At 41.7% G+C, this 18,490-nt stretch overlaps 1 protein-coding gene across 2 annotated transcripts in view; it reads right to left on the reverse strand.

The window, feature by feature from the left end:
• The window catches only part of TRIM44 (tripartite motif containing 44), a 112,431-nt gene that overhangs the window by 70,020 nt on the left and 23,921 nt on the right, over positions 1–18,490 (reverse strand). The gene's annotated exons all lie outside the window — the stretch shown is intronic.

Here is an 18,490-nt window from a genome sequence, read left to right on the forward strand (position 1 = left end):
CAGAAAGTGAGCATACGCTGTTGGGAAAACAGTACTGCTCAATGCAGGGCTGCTGCAAACCTTCCATTTGTAAGACACGGTATCTGCAAAGCACAATGACATGAACCACAGCAAAATAAAGTATACTGTACACATACAGACAAAGACATTGCTTTTATGTAAATGGATCATGGTGAACATATGGTTCTGAGTCTTGATTTCCTACTTAAAAAGTTAGTATATACAGAGCAACTTCATTCATTGTATTATTTTTAATGCATGTATGAAACGGGTATATATAGGTATGGACATCTATATTTAGAGAGATAAAAGAATAAATATATCCATTAAATATTTCCCTTCTTTACAGAAATACAAGATATTTCTAAACTTTTGCTTTTATGAACAGGATAGCAATGAACATCAATGGCCACACCTCTTAATATTTGCATATGAATTTCTGCAGAAACCTTTGGAAACACTGAATCAATTTATATATATATTCTAAAACTACTGACTGACACTGCCAAACTGTCCTCCAAAAAAAAAATGCACCAATTACATTCCCACAGTGTGTGAAGTATGCATTTTCCTACACTTCCCCCAAGAGTGGATAATACCAAGTCTTTAAATTTTTACTCTCTGATGAGTGAAATATATTATTGTTTTAGTTTGCAACAACTGTGTAGAAGAAATAAACTGTGACTCCGCTGCATTTGGCTAGGGCATAAGGCAAAGAAAACGAGAAACTACCAAATCTGAACTTCTAAATGCCGTATCTTGCCAGCAACTACACGTATTGATGTTTCCTCATAACCATGTTTATTTTATGAGTATTTTTAGGCAACTATGCATACTGAGTAGCTGAGCTAGGAAACAGGGAAGAGGCAGAACAGTAGACAAGAGGACAGACGCCAGTAGAGAATTTTAAAGCTGAGAGAGAAAGTCGCTGCCATCTAAGCGAACCCCCGGCTTTCACAGATGAGGAAGCAGCCCCAGCTGTAAACTTGTAGGAGACACTGAGTTCTCCAATCTTCCCGCTCCCAGTCTGGTGCTCTGTTCACTATAACTGTCTGTCAGAAGGGAAGTCAAACTGGGAAAACCTAAAAAGGAGACTAGGAGAGAAAAAGACTACAGGAGAGAGGAAGAAGAGGCCATTTCTATTAGCCTCTTAAAAACTGAAATAGGCTTGATACTTTAAGCAGCTTTTGTAACACTGCCATAAAAAACGTCAAGGCAAAATAAGGCCTGAAGGACACGTATCCATTCACACCGCAAGTGATGAAGTGACGTAAGCCCTCAGGAATTCACATACTCTTTGCAGGAACTCTCCCCAGTGCTAAAGAAAAGGGGAGAGGGAGTGTTAAGTGTTATTAATGTCCCTCCAAGTTCTTTATCAGATTGAGAACTGTGATGTGTTTATTTATATAATTCCTTTTTATTTTTAGTGAATATATTTCAAGGGTATTATGCTTTATGGTAATCATTTATCAGTGAATCTGGATCCCTACCCTTGAAATAAATTTAGTCTCATAAGACCTCTCTTTAGAGACTAAATCTTTAACTAAGGCATAAACTTTTTGAATTCCTAAGAAAAGCTCTTCCAAGCGACTAAAAATGGAGAGCCTATAAAAACTGACTTGTAACCTACAGAGAAGGCTCTTGCAAGTCCCTTGGACTGCAAGGAGGTCCAACCAGTCCATCCTAAAGGAGACTAGTCCTGGGTGTTCACTGGAGAGACTGATGTTGAGGCTGAAACTCCAATACTTTGGCCTCATGCTTAGAGTTGACTCATTGGAAAAGACCCTGATGCTGGGAGGGATTGAGGGCAGGAGGAGAAGGGGATGACAGAGGATGAGATGGCTGGATGGCATTACCGACTTGATGTACTTGAGTTTGGGTGAACTCCAGGAGTTGGTGATGGACAGGGAGGCCTGGCGTGCTGCGATTCATGGGGTCGCAAAGAGTCAGACACCACTGAGCGACTGAACTGAACTGAACTGAACCTATTTCACTAGACATCACATACACATGTGATATGAAGTTAAGAAGCTGACATCACAGTCAGGAAAGGTGGGGATTACATTACAGTAGGGGAATAAATCATGGTTTTTAAATTTTAAATTATCTCTTTTCCTTTACTTTATATAGGTTTTTCAACCTTTATTTTATGCAATCAATTTTTATACAGATTAGGTCACAGATTTGAAGGCAGAATACTTTATAAAAGCTTTATGCCTTCTTCTCACTCCCATTCTCTACTAATCAACAATAGGTATTCTCCAGCCTAGTTCAAAATGGCAAGAACAAACTTTTGGGTCATGGCATGCATTTAAATCCAGAGCCCAAGGGAGAGACTCCTCGGAGGATTAGGCCACTGGTAGATTAACAGGTTGAGTACTCTGGAGAAAGGACCCCTACCAATTGCAGAAATGAAACAGCTTTCAAAACTTCCTTTCAGGTTTCATTTTACCCCATCACCAGAACTCCATCCTGCTATAAACTTCACAATTCTCCAGGAGCAACCAGCCCTTCACATCAGCACTGATGGTTGGGAGCCACTGACATCATTTCTGAGTAGGCTTCCTAGAATTTAGGTAGTCTCCATCCTACAGCTTCCCAAAGATGACAGTGATAGTCTCTACTCTTGACTACACTACACGCAAATTATGTCAAAAGAAAAAGTTCTTCATAAGCAAAGAAAACAGAAGGCCGGATGTATCACAGAATGATAAGACTGGTGATATAGAAGTTTCCTTTTTATAGAATCTAAATCTAGAATCTAATCTATAGAATCTAATCTTTTTATAGTAATTGTCACACCTTTTAAAAGCCACAGAACTTCCCTTGCCCCAAACAAAGTCTTAATGTAGAACCCCGAAGTGTAATAGAGCCCAAAGTAAAACCACTCTGGTTAAAAGAAAAACCTCCTCTTCCTCCCTGAAGTGCTTCCTGGGGCACTGGAGGTGCACTCCAGGAAAATCGCACCTGAGTAGCCTGGGTCCCCTACACAAGTGAAACCATAAAAAGAGTTTGCTCTCTTTGGTCAACTGATTGTTCCCTAAGTTGTTAAAACTTTAAAGCCCTAGGTTATACGCAAGTTGATATATCTTTCTTATAGGTGTATTCGGTGAAAAAAAAATAGCATTTTCTAAAATTACTTAAACACACCATATCAAAGAATAAGCAGCTTATTTGTGAATGGTCAGAACTAACTAGTGAACATCTGATTGCTCTTACTAGAGCTGAGTCCAACTTTCTGGTAAGGAAAAAAAAAAAGCCCCAGAGAGGTACAGTCACAAAGTATGGTTTAGAAGCCAACTTGCCTCGGGTCTAGGTCTGGTGTACCTGCTGCCGTAACATGTTGCCTCTAAGGATCCCTTTCTTCCTGCTTCAAGTTCTTCATATTTATTTCTTCTTAATTGAGATATTTCTGCTGTTAACAGGTTGCTTCTGTTATTATCCCCACTAGGACATTATTTTCCCAAAGTGAATCTTGGGAGGAAGGATGTACATTTGAAGAGTTAAGCCTCATCCCGTGGTACTTTCCATATGCTCTTATAGTTAACATTTCTAAGCCAGACCAGACCCAAGAGGTATGCAGACTGGCACTTTATATATACATAATTAAACACATAAAACCCTGAATTAAGAGCTTGTACTTGGAAACACTACCATTCAATGGGTTTGACATGAACTGGAAGTCATTAACTCATTAGCTGGCCTGTAGGAAACCAAGGATTTATTTACTTTTTATTATAGGAAGATTATAAAAACAACAAGCATACTAGCTAGAAAGCATCATGATGGCTTAAGAAAGCTTTGTTCCAGAAAAGTGTTGCTGAGATGAACTGAGAAAGATGGAACATGGTCAGGAACAGGAAGCTACACAAAAGCAACACATCTGAGTCTACCCTGATTGAAGCTTCCAGAAGTACTTGCTCTATTAGTCAAATCTTCTGCAAATAACTTTAAAGTAGCCCATTCCAAAAAAAAGGTTTCAGTGGAACTTTTTCAATGCTGTAATCTGTCCTCACTCCCACAACACAGTACCCTTTCAGCATGCCAGCGTCCACGGAAACTTTCAGGTAGGGAATCTGAAAGTTAAGGCTGCCAGTATATCCTGTGGATTTACTCTGGCATTTTTGCCTCAAGAGAGCTCCTTGCAAACCTCTGCCAAGCTCCAGTGAGGGCAGACAAGGGAAAAGCTTCATCAGCAAGGAGGACAGAGTCTTTTTTCAGTGGATGCCTGGATCTCCCATCTCCTGTGTCTTTTGTGTATGAGGGGAATAGCCAATATTTATGAATAAAACAACTGTCCCCTCCTAAGGCTTGGGAAATTATCTAACAGAAGCTTCCCTTGTGGCTCAGACAGTAAAGAATCTGCCTGCAATGTAGGAGACCTGCGTTCATTCTCTGGGTTGGGAAGATCCCCTGCAGAAGGGAATGGCTACCCACTCTAGTACACTTGCCTGGAGAATTTCATGGACAGAGGGGCCTGGCGGGCTACAGTCTATGAGGTGGCAACAAGCTGGACACGACTGAGTGACTAACATTTTCACTACACTTCACTTTTAGAAGCATAGCAGATAAGAACTATGGAAAAAAAAAATCCCCCAAACTATGAACCACATTCTATTACCAACATTCTGAGAGATGACAAAAATTTTCCTGACAATGGTTAGAAGCTTGGATTGCTTGGATTTTACAATGGGGTATTGAGAAGCATAGTGAAAAGGTTATTAACATGAACATTTAATCTCCTCCCAAGCCATTTTTCTCATCATCAGAAGCCTCTAGACAAAAGTAGTCATTAGTGTCTTCTTTACCTTCTTTCCTCTTTGTTAAGAGTACCACGGGATCGCTACCTCAGCCATCACTTAGTTATTTCAAGTATTCACTCAGCGAAGTAATAATGATATTTATTGTTCCAGTTATTATTTGTATTATAAAGACTAGAATAAACACGGCTTCCCTGGTGGCTCAGCGGTAAAGAATCTGCCTGCCAGTGTAGGAGATGCAGGTTCGATCCCTGGTATCTCCTGGAGAAGGAAATTGCAACCCACTCCAGGATTCTTGCCTTGAGAATTCTGTGGACAGAGGAGCCTGGCAGGCTACAGTTTGCGGGGCTGCCAAGAGTCAGATACGACTGAGTGACTAACACACACCAGGATTCTTGCTTGGGAAATTCCATGGACAGAGGAGCTTGGCGGGCTACAGTCCATGAGGTCACAGTCAGACACAACTTGGTGACTAAACAGCAAACCAAACACATCAAAATGTTGGAGGGCGGTTATGTCTGAGTGCTGGAATTAAGAGTACTTTTCTTTCTTTTTCTTTACTTTTAAGTTCACATTTTCTACAATAATGTATCATACTTTTTCTTTAAGAGTAATTTTTAAAAAGAAATATGGCTCAAAGAAAGTTAAGTCCTCAATAAGACATTAGCAAATCAAACCCAAAAAAGTATAAAAGGAATTATATACCATGACTTAGAGGGATTTACCCCAGGTATGCAAGGCTGGTTCAACATTTGAAAATCAGTTCATCTAATCTATAATCAACAGGCTAAAGAAGAAAAATCACATGACCATATCAATAGATACAAAAAAAGCACTTGACAAAATCTAATATCCATGTATGATAAAAATTCTCAGCGGACTAGAAATAGGGAAGAACTTTCTCAACTTCGTAAAAAGGTGTACCAAAAAAATCTACAGTCAATGTCATACTGTATGGTGAGAAACTGATTTTTCCAGCTAAGATCAAGAACAAGGCAAGGACGTTTTATCTTACTTCTCCTTTTCAAAAGACAAAAGGAAATAAAAGGTTTATAGGTTGAGAAGGCAGAAATAAAGCAGCCTCTGTTCACAACTGACATGATTATTTATGTAGAAAATCTGAAAGAATCATCAAAAAAAAAAAAAAAAAGCTCCCAAACTAACAGGCAGTTATAACAACGCTGCCAGACAAAAAGCTAATATATAAAAGTCAATCACTTTCCTATATATACCATCAATGGACATGGGACTTGAATTTTAAAACACAATACCATTTAAATTAGCACCCCCCAAAATTAAAGACTTAGGTATAAATCTAACTAAATATGTACAAAATCTGTATAAGGGAATCTATGATGAAAGAACTTAAAAGAGAAAATAATAAAAGTGAAGACAGTCCGTGTTCACAGACAGGAAGACTAAAAATTGTCAGGGTCTAATTAGCTGATTCAGTGAGTGGCCTGCAGTGTGGAGTCATTGACTTTTAAGAAATACCAGACACATCAATGACATATAAACATCACCACAATACAGTGGAAAGATATCTGCTTTAAGACCTTGTATAACTGCAGGAACACCAACCGTCACGATAGTGCTCTTATGGCAGAGGAAGGAGATGGGGTGAGGAGCAAGGCTGGGTGACTCAGACAGCATGTCTAAGGTTGGTCTGCTTTCTGTCACTGGACATTCTCTTGCCCCTTAATTTGTGACAAAGACAGGGTCTTATGAATCATAATAATGAAGAGAGGGACCATGTGCAAGCAGTGTTCCAAGTGCCATCTCAGACGTGTTTCTGATTTAATCCTCAGGGAGGCAATAATACTTTCATTTTATGGGGAGGGGACATTAAAGTCCCCACTGATGAAGACACTGATCTGGTGTTACACAGCAGGTAAGCTATGGAGCAAAGATTCACCGCAGGTCAGCCTGATCTAGGTCATCACACTGAAAACCACTCTATCTAGTAACCTCCTTCCTCTGAGAACTAGGATGAGACCCCTGGAAAGCAACGTGGCATGGAAGAGAGCACTTGCGATGGGAAGTCAGTGGCCGGGATGGCATGCAGGTCTGTCTTTAAGAACTAACCAGCTGCGTGACTTTGGATAAGTCAGGGAATCTCTCAGGGCCTCAGGCTCCTGAGCTATTAAAAGTGAAAAGCTAAACTCAGTCTCCCTTTTATCTCTAAAATGATAGAGCTGCACAAATGTTACACTCTTGGAACTAATTCACTAATCCAGATTTGCCTCTAATCACATTTGTTGCTAAAACAAGAGGGGGCATCAGAGGAGTAGGAATCTGACCTAGAAGTTGTTAGCCTGATACACAGTCAAATTGAGAAGTAAAGAAGAATGCAGAATTAACACTTTTCCTATGGCAACGCTGCCCTCTCAAGAGATCATTCTCTCTCCTACCTTTAACCACCAAGCTTTCTAAATGAAAGTCACATAAAACTTGGATCCCGGTCTCCTCCAGCACTGAAGACTCTCCTGGCTGCTGACTCCCTCTGCTCTCACGATCAGCCTCTCTGTACCATACGCCACTGCTGATAGCCCTCAGTCTTCAATTTCTCTTCTCCCATGGTTTCTGCGACCTAGACTGCCCTGGCTTTATGTTCATCAGCTTCGTCCCCACAAACTTTACACATACTCTCCAGACGACTGTGACTGAGGAAACTACAACGGTTTTTCAGCCTTGGCACAAGTTACATCTATTGTTGGTATTTGCTGTGGGGGGAAATGAACTGTGCTTTGTAAAATAGGAAGCAGCCTCCTTGGCCTCTGTGTAGTAGATGATACATTGCTCCAGATCCCCAATTAATGCAAACAAGAGTCTTCAGACATTGTGAAATGCCCTCTGGAGACAAAACTGCTTTCTCTCCATAACTTCCTGCTTATTAGTTTCATCTCATCTTTGCAATTCAACTACCACCTCAATGGAGATGGCTCCAAAGCCTGGGTTTTCTCTCTACGTCTCCAGTCTCACAATTCCTTTTGATGTATATCTCTACCTGGATACTTTCCTATTACTTAAACCATCAAGCATCAAATGGAATCCTCGTCCTCATCATCACTGCTACCCTTTTGAGCACTTACATATTAGGCACTATTTTAAGCACTTTACATGCTGTTTCAATTAATCATCACAATGATATCATGAGGTAGCAATTCTTATTATATCAGTTTTATAGGTGAAGAAACTGAGGTTGAGTGAGGGTAAGAAACCTGCCCAAATTCACACACAGAGCAGGTGGCAGATTTGGAGCTTGAACTCACATAGTTCGATTGCATAATCTGCTTTCTAAACACAACATTATTCTTTCGTATCTTCCATTCAAACCTTGTCTGTTCCCTTCTCCCTGTTGACAATATCAAAGTTTAGGCAGTCACCCCAGCTTTAAACTCTGGAGTCAGGTTTTATTTTCTCCACTAGATAATAGATGGACTTAATATCTGGAGAAAAAAATTATGACATCTTTGCTTAGGGTCTGGCACATAATGGCAGTCAATCCTTCTGATCAAGTGTCAGAAGCCATCCCACACCTGTCTCTCTACCACAGGCTGGCTGAAGAAGCCTGCCCCTATACAAATGAATCCCTTTTCTTGTACCATCTCCCATTACTCCCCACTAAATAACTATACCCACTCTCTAGACTCAAACACTCCATTTAAGCTCCACCTACCCCCATCCCCACCTAGACCCACCTACGTTAAACTAGCCCCACTCTCACACCACTAATTTTCTGAAACAAAATTCCATGTCACAAAGGGCTTCTGAGTGATCTGAAGAAACTCTTTAGGATTCCAATCCTACCTCCAACCTGTTTTCGGCCAGCTTTTTCTCCTTTCTCATTTTCACTTGGCCCAGAATCCTTGGCTTTCTAATCTTGACCTCAAATCCCACCTTAACCCTTTCAGACTTGGTAACTACATATGTCCTTCAAGCTCTCCTTCTTGGGTGTTTAGACTTTAGATTTGCCTTACAGAGTCTTCAGCTAGGCTTGTATCTTTGACTTGCAGAATCACATTCTCATGGATAGGAGCCCCACATTTCAGCTAGAATACTCCAGCCTTCCTCTATTTCTGCCAGAGTGCTTCTTCCTGAGATTATAAATTTTGGTGCTTGAGCCTAAGTACTCTATTGTTCTTTATCAGCTTCATGTATAAGACCCGGCAATATGCTTCTTCTGAATATCCTCCCTTTCGTGGCTTTTCCTCAACATACATAAACACACATGTACATGAGCGCACACATACACAGAATGTTAGAGACTCAGGACTATGTTTTCTAAAGGCTGGGGCTTGGTGCTGGAAAGATCCTAATAAACACCTGAATCTGCTAATCAGCTGTGGAGTGGACAGCAACTGTGTGCTCTAGTCATCTGCGGGACACAGTTAGGGCAGGCCAACAAGCAGCCCCACATGAGAGACGGAGAGCTAACCACCGCGGTTATGGCATCAATGCAAGTGCTCTCTCCTCCCAGGACTGCTTGCTCACGCTGTCGGCTGCTGTGAATTTCGTGCCATGAGAATCTGATGTGGAACCTGGTGTCATGGCACTGAACTGGATGCACCAGAGAACAATTCAAGAGGGATGCTGGGCTCTCTCTGAATGGTACTGCTGCTTGCCCTTAAGATGCTTCTCTCTGCCTGACTCCAGGGTGGCAACAGAGAAAGCAGTCATGAGCTTCTGAGGAACACTTGGCTTGAGTGGACAGAAAAAAATTCTGGGTGCCCCCTGTAGAAATGTGAAAGTAGAAGAATGGGTCCCCAGAGAACTTTAGCACACGTGAATACGAGTGAGAGCATCTACTCCGCCTTGTTTTCAGTGTTATTTCTACCGTAACGTATATAGAAACCAGACAGATGGCTTCTGCCTCAGGAGTCATTGTTTAGGAAGTGGGAGGTAGGAACTGACCCTGAAAGTTTCAGGGGCAACTAAACAAAAATTATACTAGTTTTAAACCTCTTAGACTTAAATATACAAAGAAAGCCTATTTTATCTGTTGAAGATTGAAAGCAATTTCAAAACAAGACCCACCTATCACCTCCATTCTGGTTCTCTACCCAAACATCTTTCTTGCAAAGATAATGCCTGGCTATCTGCATGCCATAGAGACCAACAAACCAACACAACCTGAGCTACCAGGAACCCTCAGGAAAGGACACTGAGATGCAGAGCTCCTGTTTTCTGGGTCTTCTTTGCTATAGAGGGTCAGAATGGTAAAGCTGGTGGAGTCTGTGGTGATAAAGAAAGCTTTTAGTGTTGGCCCTGCTCTGTGCTTCTGAAGCTCAGAAAGGGGTACGTTTTTTCATTTGTAAAACAGGGCTAATAATATGGCTCTCATAGACATTTCTGTGACATTTATACAAAATAATACATGGGAAGAACTTAGTACTTTCTGGGAACCCAGACGTACCAGCAGAACTGTTCTGCTGGCCCAGGTAACAGTAACTGTGATCATGTAGGGGCTTCCTGCGTAGCTCAAATGGTAAAGAATCCACCTGCAATGTCAGAGACCTGGGTTCAATCGCTGGGTTGGGAAGATCCCCTGGAAAAAGGCATGGCAACCCACTCCAGTATTCTTGCTTGGAGAATCCCATGGACAAAGGAGCCTGGTGGCAACATTTATCGTGGGTTTTTCCTTTGGTACCCACGGAGCTCTCACAGATACACAGCTCCAGTCAGTTCTCCCAGAGAAAGAGAGCCCACACCCTTGGGAGTAGATTCTAATTTCCCACAGGAACCCGGGAAGGACCTCCTCACAGACCCTAGGCACTGAAGAGGACGGAGTCAAGCCAGAGGTTCCTTGCCTCAGTTTCAGGAGATGGTCAAATTGTCACAGAGCCTTTTCTAGTTTGATAAGATTAGATACAATCTACTTCCATGACATGGACGCAAAGCACAGAAAGCGCAGGAAGGACAGGTCATACTCTGTGCCTCAGCACCTACACAGAGCCTGAGGGTAGAGTCAGCTGCTCAACGTCACAGCTTGCCTCTATCACATTTGCTCTCTTTGGCTGACTCAAACCCTACGACACCTCCTCAAGGAGCTAACAATCTGCTAACCTAAGAACCACAGGGCCTGTTAGATAACTACAGTTTCGAAAATTCTTTTCGGGCTGCCAAAAGCCCTGAAACCAAACTTCATCATTTCTTATCTGCCTCTCAAAAGTTTCTGTTTTCAGGGTTCAGTTCAGTTCAGTCCAGTCACTCAGTTGTGTCCCACTCTTTGTGACCCCATGAATTGCAGCACTCCAGGCCTCCCTGTCCATCACCAACTCCCGGAGTTCACTCAGATTCACCTCCATCAAGTCAGTGATGCCATCCAGCCATCTTATCCTCTGTCGTCCCCTTCTCCTCCTGCCTCCAATCCCTCCCAGCATCAAGGTCTTTTCCAATGAGTCAACTCTTTGCATGAGGTGGCCAAAGTATTGGAGTTTCAGCTTTAGCATCATTCCTTCCAAAGAATCCCAGGGTTGATCTCCTTCAGAATGGACTGGTTGGATCTCCTTGCAGTCCAAGGGACTCTCAAGAGTCTTCTCCAACACCACAGTTCAAAAGCATCAATAAAAACATAGTATGATTAGTTTCAGTTCAGCAGGTCAGTCGTGTCCAACTCTTTGGACCCCATGGACTGCAGCACACCAGGCCTCCCTGTTCATCACCAATTCCTGGAGTTTACTTAAACTCATGTCCATTGAGTTGGTGATGTCATCCAACCATCTCATCCTCTGTCATCCCCTTCTCCTCTTGCCCTCAATCTTTCCCAGCATCAGGGTCTTTTCAAATGAGTCAGCTCTTCACATGAGGTGGCCAAAGTATTACAGTTTCAGCTCCAGCTTTAGCTTCAGTCCTTCCAATGAACATTCAGGATTAATATCCTTTAGGATGGACTGGTTGGATCTCCTTGCAGTCCAAGGGACTCTCAAGAGTCTTCTCCAACACCACAGTTCAAAAGCATCAACTCTTCGGTGCTCAGTTTTCTTTATAGTCCAACTCTCACATCCATACATGACCACTGGAAAAACCATAGCCTTGACTAGATGGACCTTTGTTGGCAAAGTAATGTCTCTGCTTTTCAATATGCTGTATAGGTTGGTCATAACTTTTCTTCCAAGGAGTAAGTATCTTTTTATTTCATGGCTGCAGTCACCATCTGCACTGATTTTGGAGCCCCCCAAAATAAAGTCTGACACTGTTTACAGTTTTTCCAACTATTTGCCAAGAAGCGATGGGACCGCATGCCATGATCTTTGTTTTCTGAATGTTGAGCTTTAAGCCAAATTTTTCACTCTCCTCTTTCACTTTCATCAGGAGGCTCTTTGTTCTTCTTTGCTTTCTGCCATAAGGGTGGTGTCATCTGTATATCTGAGGTGACTGATATTTTTCCCAGCAATCTTGATTCCAGCTTGTGCTTCTTCCAGTCCAGCGTTTCTCATGATGTACTCTGCATAGAAGTTAAATAACCACGGTGATAATATACAGCCTTGACGTACTCCTTTTCCTATTTGGAACCAGTCTGTTGTTCCATGTCCAGTTCTAACTGTTGCTTCCTGACCTGCATACAGATTTCTCAAGAAGCAGATCAGGTGGTCTGGTATTCCCATCTCTTTCAGAATTTTCCACAGTTTATTGTGATCCACACAGTCAAAGGCTTTGACATAGTCAATAAAGCAGAAATAGATTTTTTCTGGAACTCTCTTGCTTTTTCAATGATCTAGCGGATGTTGGCAATTTGATCTCTGGTTTCTCTGCCTTTTCTAAAACCAGCTTGAACATCTGGAAGTTCATGGTTCATGTATTGCTAAAGCCTGGCTTGGAGAATTTTGAGCATTACTTTACTAGCGTGTGAGATGAGTGCAATTGTGTGGTAGTCTGAGCATTCTTTGGCATTGCCTTTCTTTGGGATTGGAATGAAAACTGATGTTTTCCAGTCCTTTGGCCACTGCTGAGTTTTCCAAATTTGCTGGCATATTGAGTGCAGCACTTTCACAGCATCATATTTTAGGATTTGAAATAGCTCAACTGGAATTCCATCACCTCCACTAGCTTTGTTCATACTGATGCTTTCTAAGGCCCACTTGACTTCACATTCCAGGATGTCTGGCTCTAGGAAAGTGATCACACCATCATGATCATCTGGGTCATGAAGATCTTTTTTGTACAGTTCTTATGTGTATTCTTGCCACCTCTTCTTAATATCCTCTGCTTCTGTGAGGTCCATATCATATCTGTCCTTTATTGAGCCCATCTTTGCATAGAATATTTCCTTGGTATCTCTGATTTTCTTGAAGAGATCTCTAGTCTTTCCCATTCTATTGTTCTCCTCTATTTCTTTGCACTGATCACTAAGGAAGGCTTTCTTTTCCCTCCTTGCTATTCTTTGGAACTCTGCATTCAAAAGGGTATATCTTCCCTTTTCTCCTTTGCTTTTCGCCTCTCTTCTTTTCACAGCTGTTTGCAAGGCCTCCTCAGAGAGCCATTTTGCTTTGTTGCTTTTCTTTTTCTTGGGGATGGTCTTGCTCCCTGTCTCCTGACAATGTCACAAACACCCTCTTCCAAAAACACAAGAGAAGACTCTACACATGGACATCACCAGATGGTCAACACTGAAATCAGACTAATTATATTCCTTGCAGCCAAAGATGGAGAAGCTCTATACAGTCAGCAAAAACAAGACTGGCAGCTAACTGTGGCTCAGATCATGAACTCCTTATTGCCAAATTCAGACTTAAATTGAAGAAAGTAGGGAAAACCACTAGACCATTCAGATATGACCTAAATCGAATCCTTAATGATTATACAGTAGAAGTGAGAAATAGATTTAAGGGACTAGATCTGATAGACAGAGTGCTTGATGAACTATGATTAGTCTCACTTCATAATTAAACTGAAGGTTCAGTCAAATTAAATGAGGGAGGTAATTAAGTTCCAGTGGTTGAATAAAATCATCCTGTTCTAATATCTGTGCTCTTTTGCCATAAAAGTAAAGGAAAGCATGGCATAGTTGATTTAACTTTTCCCCTAAAAGTCTGTGCAAACTCAGACTGTATTTATACACTATTCCCAACCCATCTTCTATAAGTAAAAAGTTAATGCTGCTGCTGCTGCTGCTGCTAAATTGCTTCAGTCGTGTCCGACTCTGTTTGACCCCATAGACAGCAGCCCACCAGGCTCCCCCGTCCCTGGGATTCTCCAGGCAAGAACACTGGAGTGGGTTGCCATTTCCCTCTCCAATGCATGAAAGTGAAAACCTCCTATAATTAATACTAATTCTGTATAGCAATCACACAAAGGCAACTGATTGCCATCCCCAGCCCTGTGGCCTTGGACAAGTCATTAAACCTCTTACATATTTGCTTCTTCAATTGTAAAATGGGGATTATAATGTGTATTTAATCAGATTGACTTGGGAATTACGGTGATATCATAGAATCTATTTCACCTACTAAAGAAGTAAAACAAAAGCCATTCAACCATGGGATGGTCATCTATTGGATCATGGGGTTGAATGGCAGTTCTCCACACAACCACAGAGACTCAGAGACTTGATGGATTTTGCCCTTTGCCTAAATGCAGGTCTCAACCAGGGGAGAGGCCGGTTTTCAAATTTTCCATTCGTGTATACATACAAGCATCTATGGGGCTTCCTCACTGGTTCAGCACTAAAGAATCTGCCTGCAATGCCGGAGACGTAGGTTCGATCCCTGGTTGAACTAAAAGGAAAAGGGGAGGGAGGGGGACAGGAAAGGAAGAGGCCCTTAAATAAAACTCTGGGTGGTTTTTTATCACTATTATCACAGTAAAGTTTTATATCTAGATACCCAGGCTCCTAAATTAAATGTCAAATACAATCCTGCACTGGAAACGTGAAGTGTGGCTGCTGTGGGAGAGTCCTGACAGCTCCACTGCCTTCTTCTCATTGGCCACATAATAGGCCTTTTAAGCTCTGGCAGAGAGTATATTATCAAGGCTCCTGCCAGTGCAGAGGAGCTGGAGCAGGGGGGAGAAGGACATCACGATGTGTTAATTTTATTAAGCCATTTAAAGCTCAATTCCTTTGATTTCTAACAATGCTCCAGCCCCCTGGGCGGCTCAGAGACCATGTACACCTAGTTTTAAAAAGCCTGGAGTGGATTTGTACGGTGCTTCAGCTAGGAGCTCGGGTGCTCCATAAGAAAGAGAACAGTCAAAAGGTAAGGCAGAAAGGGAAGGGGAAGTAGGGCGGGAACCAGTATCCCAGTGGTATTTACTTTAAAGTGGGGTATATTTCCTAGTATGTCTCAAATGCCATGCTTGATTTCTTTCGTGGCTCTTAATTTCTTTATTTCTGTCTTAATTTGGCACCAGATAGTTATGCTAACTAGAGTTTGCTTCATAACAATAAACATAATTGCTTCTATGCATTGATTTCTTATTTCTACTGGGAATCTATGGACAAACAGTCACATACTCCCCGAGGCAGATATGTTTGCCTTGACTTGAATGGGCAATAGACACTGAGTCAACAACCAGCAAGGTCGCCCTGCAAAGCCCACAGAGTCAGCCAGCCAGGCAACAACACCTAGCGGTCTCAACTCAATTTATTTAACTCAATTTATTTGCATGTTATTATCACTCAAAGAGGTAGCAATGGCCCTTTGAAACCTGCAATCTGTAAGTGTCACTAATCCTGGGAAGTGTTAATTGATGTAAGTGCAGAATCCAGTTAGTTATAAAACAGGTGGCTTATTTTTCTCCACCGGTATCAGAAGGTCTTCTGAACTCTTGGAGGGGTTGAGGGAGGAATCTACACCCACCGTGAACCCTCGCCTTTCCCCTGGAAACAGTGATGGTTCTCAGCCTAGGAGACAGCTAGCAGCAGCCACCATTTACAGGATGTTGTCCTGTGCATTTTAAATGGATTACCTCATTTAATTTTCCTAACAACCCTATGAAGTATGTACTATTATCCTCTATTTTGCAGCTGAAAAAAACAAACAAACAAACAAAAAAAAACCTTGAGAAATGGGGAGGTTAAACACAGGATCTGCTCAAGACTGCAGTTATCAAGGCATCTGTCCCAGGGAGCTCTTAGTAACTGTATAGTGTTGCCTCCCCTAACAGAGGCTGACGTTAGATCTCTGACCTTCACTCCTGCTAGAAGAGGAAAGGGGAAAGAAAAAGACTATTCACTGATGACATTTCAAGTGAAGGGCTGAAAAAAGAGTGACTCAGACAATAATCTCTCAACAGCTTTACTGAGATATAATTCACGTCATATAATTCGGTGCTTTTTAGTACATTCACAGAATTGTGTGATCATTACCACAATCAATTTTAGAACATTAGCAATCACTATCTCCCCATTCCTCCATCTCCCTCAGCCCCAGGCAATAAGTCTAGTTTCCTTCTCTAAAAATTTGCCTATTCTAGACATTTCATATAAATGGAATCAGGCGATCATGCAGTATTTGGCCTTTTGTGACTGACTTTCACTCCACATGTTTCCAAGGATTATCCTTGTTGCAGCATGTGTCAGGACTTGATTTTTTTATTGCCAAATAGTACTCCACTGTATGGATATACCACATTTCATTTACCCATGCATTGGCTGGGTTGTTTTCACATTCTGGACAGTATGAATAATGTTGCTATGAACACTGGTGTGCAGTTTTTGTGTGGATGTATGTTTTCATCTCTCTTGGGTTTATACCCTAGAATGGAATTGCTGGATAACATGGCAACTCTTAGGTTTAAACTTTTGAGTAACTGCCAGACCATTTTCCAAAGTGACTATACCATTTTATATCCACCCAGAAAGCTCAGTTGGTGAAGAATCCACCTGCAATGCAGGAGACCCTCGTTTGATTCCTGGGTCGGGAAGATCCCCTAGAGCAGGGATAGGCTACCCACTCCAGTATTCTTGGGCTTCCTTTGTGGCTCAGCTGGTAAAGAATCTGCCTGCAATGCGGAAGACCTGGGTTCCACCCCAGGGTTGGGAAGAGCCCCTGGAGAAGGGAAAGGCTACCCACTCCAGTATTCTGGCCTGGAGAATTCCATGAACTGTATAGTGCATGGGGTCGCAAAGAGTTGGACACGACTGAGCAAATTTCACTTTCAACAAAGTTATGAGGATTCTAATTTTTCCACATCCTTGTCAAATGGACAAAACTTCTCTTTATTGGAAAACTACAGAGCTGTAGTCCTAAAAGCTGTCAGCCTTCTCTCACTCTGCTGTAACTGCCTGGGTGACCTTGGACAAGAACCTTTATTCCCCTGGCACCTCAGTGTTCTCATCTACAGAGTGGAGGGACTGGAGCTGATGGCCTTGGATGTCCCACTGTGCTCTGCATTTATTCATTCAGCCCCATGATGGGAGACAGCCTGACCAGTGCGGAGACAGATACTGTGAAACAGGTAGCTTGGAGCTGACTACCCAACTGTGTATCTGGCTTTGCACTAACTCAGTTTCCATTGTGCCTGAATAACCTTAGACTGTGACTATTATGCTTGCCTCAAAAAAACAAATAAACTCACAGAATCTGCTTACACTCTTAGGGAGAAAACAGAAATGCCTTATTAGGTAAAGTTTCCATTTGGCAATAAAGGCAGACTGGCATTCAGGACTTGAGCTTTTGAAACTGGGGTTCAAAGATAGAAGTGAATTCAAATGATAAAATATATGTATTTATAAGGAATAATGTCCAGGAGATAAAAGCAGGATACAAATTATGTATGTGTGTGTGTGTATACAGCTATATTGTTTTACATATATATAAACACACACATACACACAAAGAATTCTAACAGGTATATATACCATTGTCTCTTGAACGGTGCTGTGGGCAACCCTCTGTTGAAGTTGGGCTGAAGGTCCCTGTCTGGTTCAGAGTCAGCCCTCCACATACAGGATTCTTCCATACCTGCCATTCTGGGTTCTGTGGGCACAAATCCAACCAACTGCAGCTTGTGTAGAACTATAGTATTTACTACTGAAAAAAAAAATCCTTAAATAAGTGGAACCTCGCAGTTCGAATCATGTTGTTCAGAGGTCAACTGTACATAGAATAATAGGACTATTCTATCTAAAAGACCAAGCACCACAATATTAACCAGCTTTTTCACTGGTGTGTTTTGAAGTTGACGGCATGCATCAGGCTGCATACTGAAAAAGCAGAACTGTGAACTACCAAATTAGATGTTCTGAGTGAGGCTCAAGAATCCTCAATTTTAGAAAAAAGTACTGAAAGCTTACAAACCACTGCAGGCAGCAGCAGATTGGCAGACTTTTTCCCTTTTTCATTACAGTTGTCTGTACTTTCCATATTTTTCTACGAAGAACATGTATTACTTTTTATAACCGGCGGATGAGAAAAGGGAAAACTGTTTTGTTTTTATAAAGGCAGGGAGTTGGTGAAAGATGGCAAAGAGCCTGCTTCTCTTTTTTTCACTACCCCAGTATCTACATGTGATGAAAAGAGGCCATATTTTCTTCTGGGTCATGTCTATGCCTCAGAGCCTAGACTGGAACTGAGAAAGCACTGGTATGTTTCCTAAAAGAAGGGTGAGAGGGAAAGAAGGTAAAAGAAGGATGTGAGGGAAAAATAGTGAAGAGTCATATCACTAGACAGGCTATGTGTATAAATATCAGCTCATCCATGGGTTCAACAATAGTATGGGGTATGTAACATGAAACAGGATGAATCTGAAGTTAAGCTATATTCCCATCACTTACTAGAAGCTGTTTA

Source organism: Capra hircus, chromosome 15, assembly GCF_001704415.2.
Source record: "Capra hircus breed San Clemente chromosome 15, ASM170441v1, whole genome shotgun sequence".
Taxonomy (NCBI): domain Eukaryota; kingdom Metazoa; phylum Chordata; class Mammalia; order Artiodactyla; family Bovidae; genus Capra; species Capra hircus.